This window comes from Oncorhynchus masou, chromosome 31, assembly GCF_036934945.1.
Source record: "Oncorhynchus masou masou isolate Uvic2021 chromosome 31, UVic_Omas_1.1, whole genome shotgun sequence".
NCBI classification, from domain to species: domain Eukaryota; kingdom Metazoa; phylum Chordata; class Actinopteri; order Salmoniformes; family Salmonidae; genus Oncorhynchus; species Oncorhynchus masou.
The window spans coordinates 37466897-37472619 of record NC_088242.1 but is presented as its reverse complement, the minus strand read 5'-3'; positions in this window follow the sequence as shown (position 1 = coordinate 37472619).

Genomic DNA, 5723 nt, shown 5'->3' with positions numbered 1-5723 from the left:
GGATAAGTTCATTAGAGTTAACTGCACCTTAAATTGCAGCCCAAATAAATGCTTTATGGAGTTCAAGTAACAGACACATCTCAACATCAACTATTCTTTATTTTTTTATTTTACTAGTCAAGTCAGTTAAGAACAAATTCTTATTTTCAATGATGGCCTAGGAACAGTGGGTTAACTGCCTGTTCAGGGGCAGAACGACAGATTTGTTCCTTGTCAGCTCGGGGATTCAAACTTGCAACCTTTCGGTTACTAGTCCAACGCTCTAACCACTAGGCTACCCTGCCGCCCCAGGGTAGCCTAGTGGGAAGCAGAATAGGTGAACGGATGATCTCTGCATGTGTGGTTCCCACCGTGAAGCCTGGCGGAGGAGCTGTGATGGTGTGGGGGTGCCTTGCTGGTGACACCATCAGTGACTGAGTTAGAATTCACATTTAACCAACATGGCCACCACAGCACTCTGCAGCGATACGCCATCCCATCTGGTTTGCGCTTAGTGGGACAATCACTTGTCTTTCAACAGAACAATGACATAAAACACACCTCCAGGCTGTGTAAGGGATATTTGACCAAGAAGGAAAGTAATGGAGTGCTGCATCAGATGACCTGGACTCCATGATCACCTGACCTCAGCATATGTGGGAACTCCTTAAAGACTGTTGGAAAATCATTCCAGGTGAAGCTGGTTGAGAGCATGCAAAGAGTGTGCAAAGCTGTCATCAAGGAAAAGGGTGGCTACTTTGAAGAATCTACTATATAAAATATATTTGATTTGTTTAACACTTTTTTTGTTACTACTTGATTCCATATGTGTTATTTCATAGTTTTGATGTCTTCACTATCATTCTACAAAGTAGAAAATAGTAAAAAATTGGTTGGTGTGTCCTAACGTTTGACTGATACATTATTGATACATTTTACATACACATAGACTGCTGTTGTAACATTAAGAAACGTCTGAGAACTTTCTGAGAACATACTCTGTAATAACTTACTCTTACTTGGCAATTTAAGTCAAATGTCTGGTGTATCCCTTCTATTGCAAAATGCATCCGTTTCTTTCTTTTGTGTTGAAAGTCTTTTTTTTTTGTGGCCAGGCAGTGAATCCAACCAGTCAAGTGTCTTTATAATTTGGAAGCATTCCATGGTGTGGATTTTTGTCCAAATGGATTTAATCATCTCAAGCGAATCATCTCAACAGTCTATGTCAACAGCCGTAGATTTCAATTAGCGGTGAAAGTGTACGCCTGGTAAAAAAGACGTGTTTTTTCTTATCTTTTCTAGAGGGCCGCACATGATGGAGAAAGAGTGACTTCCACTCCCCCACTGAAAGGTTATGCTTTTCGTTCTCCCGGCATCTTTCTAAAAGAACACATTTCTGCCCGTTTGATAACTCCTTGACATTTGACAGTCTTTTCAGACCAATCAGTCAGCGCTGACAGTTTTTCTTCAATGCTACCCGTCTCGAGGAGTAGCACTTGGGTAAAACCCGTCCTGCCACTTTTCTCAAGCCTATCAAAGGCAGCCCTTCGCCACGACGATCAACATCTGATACCACCACCACAGCCATCAATGTTTTTGGACTTCTTTCATTTTTATTTATTTCATTTTTTCTCTTAAACCAGTCTTCTGAGGCTTCATCATGAACATCAGAGCTGAACCCTGATGGAATGAAGTGCCCCACTTTCCAGTGTCAAATGGTGGCAGATTATTCTCGCCGCCCTAACCTTCTCCCAGTGTTGCCAGAACATTACAGTGACGTAGTTTTCACCGGAGGCCTCACGACTCAACTAAACTCTTCCATATTGGCGCTTACTGCTTTTGTTCTCAGAGGATCATTTTCCCCATATATTTTCTATATAGTCATACAATTAGACCTACTGTGCATTATCTACTGTATAGCCTATTATCCCGGAGGAGAGCGAGGGCTATGGGAACGCAACAAAGCTGTCAGTCTCTGGTTACATAATTCATATCAGCCATATTCAAACAAAATTTAACATTGTCATTCATCTAGGCAGGCGTGTGTGTGAAAGCACAGATAACTCCAAAGTAATAAATTAATAACACTCTACCATGGGAGCATGTGAATGAGCATGTTTAGTCATTCTGTTTGACAACAAAAGGAAACGGCCTATTCCGGGGAGTGGAAATCAAATTCACACTGATATTGTTGCCTCCTCCAAATGAGTCTCAGCCTGTACTGGCAGTAAAATGGCTCAAATGAACTGTATGGGAGCTATTTTTGTTTGCCCTTAAAGAGAGGAAGATATTCAAGGAAAACAGTATGCAGTCAGAGTGTCCTTGTTCTTAGAAAGCATTGTTGGTTGAAGAAAACATGAGTTTATGATTGCTTATAAAACTTGATAAAGGATTGGGAACCTTGAATCTGGAGGTAGCAGGAAGTGCATGTTTATTTGTTGATGCCTAGCATTGTAAACAACCAGCTCAATTATTTGAGAAATGTTGCTCTGATACACTCAGGTGCAACCTCAGTATGAACAATTTTCGGTGGTAAAAATACAGTTGAAGTCGGATCTTTACATTCACCTTAGCCAAATACATTTAAACGCAGTTTTTCACAATTCCAGTAAAAATTCCCTGTCTTCGGTCAGTTAGGACCACCACCTTATTTTAAGAATGTGAAATGTCAGAATAATAGTAGAGATAATCATTTATTTCAGCTTTTATTTCTTTCATCACATTCCCAGTGGGTCAGAAGTTTACATACACTTAATTTGTATTTGGTAACATTGCCTTTAAATTGTTTAACTTGGGTCAAATGTTTTGGGTAGCCTTCCACATGCTTCCCACAATAAGTTGGGTGAATTTTGTCCCATTCCTCCTGAGAGGGCTGGTGTAACGGAGTCAGGTTTGTAGGCCTCCTTGCTCGCACACACTTTTTCAGTTCTGCCCACAAATTATCTATGTGATTGAGGTCAGGGCTTTGTGATGGATACCTTGACTTTGTTGTCCTTAAGCCATTTTGTCACAACTTTGGAAGTATGCTTGGGGTCATTGTCCATTTGGAAGACCCATTTGCGACCAAGCTTTAATTTCCTGATTTATGTGTTGAGATGTTGCTTCAATATATCCACATAATTTTCCTACCTCATAATGCCATCTATTTTGTGAAGTTCACCAGTCCCTCTTGCCGCAAAGCACGCCCACAACATAATACTGCCATCCCCGTGCTTCACGGCTGGGATAGTGTTCTTCGGCTTGCAAGCATCCACCTTTTTCCTCCAAACATAACGATGGTCATTATGGCCAAACAGTTCTATTTTTGTTTCATCAGACCTGAGGACATTTCTCCAAATAGTACAATCTTTGTCCCCATGTGCAGTTGCAAATCGTAGTCTGGCTTTTTTATGGTGGTTTTGGAGCAGTGGCTTCTTCCTTGCTGAGCAGCCTTTCAGGTTATGTCGATATAGGACTCGTTTTATTATGTATATAGATACTTTTGTACCTGCTTCCTCCAGCATCTTCACAAGTTCCTTTGCTGTTGTTCTGGGATTGATTTGCATTTTTCGCACCAAAGTACGTTAATCTCTAGGAGACAGAACGTGTCTCCTTCCTGAGCGGTATGACGGCTGGGTGGTCCCATGGTGTTTATACTTGTGTACTATAGGATGAACCAGTCTTGTGGAGGTCTACAATTTTCTTTTGATTTTCCCGTGATGTCAAGCAAAGAGGCACTGAGTTTAAAGGTAGGCCTTGAAATAGATCCACATGTACACCTCCAATTGACTCAAATGATGTCAGAAGCTTCTAAAGCCATGACATAATTTTCTGTAATTTTCCAAGCTGTTAAAGGCACAGTCAACTTAGTGTATGTAAACTTCTGACCCACTGGAATTGTGATACAGTGAATTATAAGTGAAATAATCTGTCTGTAAACAATTGTTGAAAAAATTACTTGTGTCATGCACAAAGTAGATGTCCTAACCAACTTGCCAAAACTACAGTTTGTTAACAAGACATTTGTAGAGTGGTTGAAAAACGAGTTTTAATGACTCCAACCTAAGTGTATGTCAACTTCCAACTTCAACTGTATGTACTTTCAAATGTGGCTCAAAAAACAGTATCTTAACCTAATTGAAATGAACTGAATCAACTGTTTATTGGCACAGTAAATTCTCACGGAAACCACATGACGCCACACATTTTTTCAGAAACTTTCCCTGGCTGACACTACCATTGCTCAACTAAAAATGTTATCTGTCTCACCTAAATTGTTTAGGTCACAAATTGTTTTAGGTCCCCAAGGTGGCTGAGGCAGAGGCAGGGACTTGGGGGGACAACGGTGTGTGTGTCGATTCTGAGGTATGTTGATAAAACATTTCTTCATTTTGAACAAGTTATATAGATAATCTAATCAAGCCAGATCTATTAACTTTTAATAGATCTACTATAAGGGGAGCCTAAAGATACATAGATCCATAATCCACTTGTTAAGAGATGTAAATTATAATCAGTAAAATAAAGCAGTAAAATTTAAGTTGATTGTGTTGGGGGTAACTGCCCCCCCCCCCCTCGGTACTTGGGGAAAACACCCCTTTTCTAAAAACAACATTTAATTAAATAACTAAAAAAGTGTCAACTGTAGACACTTATTTCCCTACATGGTTCGTTCACCTGAACATGACCATCATCCACATACCAATGTTTACTGAACTTTGCTTTTTGTGTGTCAGTAAATGGACATTGTTCTTCGGGGGGTTACTCCACCCTATACAAAAACGTTTACTCTAAACACACACACACACACACACACACACACACACACACACACACACACACACACACACACACACACACACACACACACACACACACACACACACACACACACACACACACACACACACACACACACACACACACACACACACACACACTCCAGACCTGGGTTCAAACTCTATTTCAGATATTTCAATTACTTTTTAATACATTTCTAAACAAGTATTCAGATAACCTTTATTTGAAGAAACAAGTAGTTTAATATTGGAATGTATTTGGAAATACACTTGAAAAGTATTTGAAAATACTCAAAAACACTGACTCAAATACACTCTCATACATTTAACACAGTTATTTGAAAATAGTATAATACATTCAAATACAATTTGGTTGACTATTTGGTTTCTACAAATAACCATTCAAATACTCAAATAAAAGTACTTGTTTTTGGCTGTGTATTTGTATTTGAAAATATTCAAATATTTGAAAATATTCAAATACACAGAAAAAAGTATTTAAATAACAAATACTCAAATAGTCAGACACAGATACAGATACAGACACAGACACAGACACTGACACTGACACTGACACTGACACTGACACAGACACAGACACAGACACGGACACTGACATAATTTGAATTTGTCTGAATGCTGGTTTGGACTTCATGTGAGGTGTGACTGAAGATTTGATTAAAAAAGACCGCGAGGGAGACATGCCGACTTCCACTTATCACAGACTCTGAAGTCAGCCAGGTGGCAAATGTTTCTGAGAAGTCATATGAAATCCTTGTGAGAGACAGAGTGAGAGGGAGTGGAAAAGGGAGACTGAGCTAGTGAAAGACTCTCATCCCTCCCAGACAGAACGGTTATGAGTAAGAACAATGAGCTACAGATAAACAAACCTTGCCATCTCAAACGGGAAGTCTGAAATGTGTACTGTACATTTGATATTTTAGCATCAGCAGTGTTTTTGCTCTT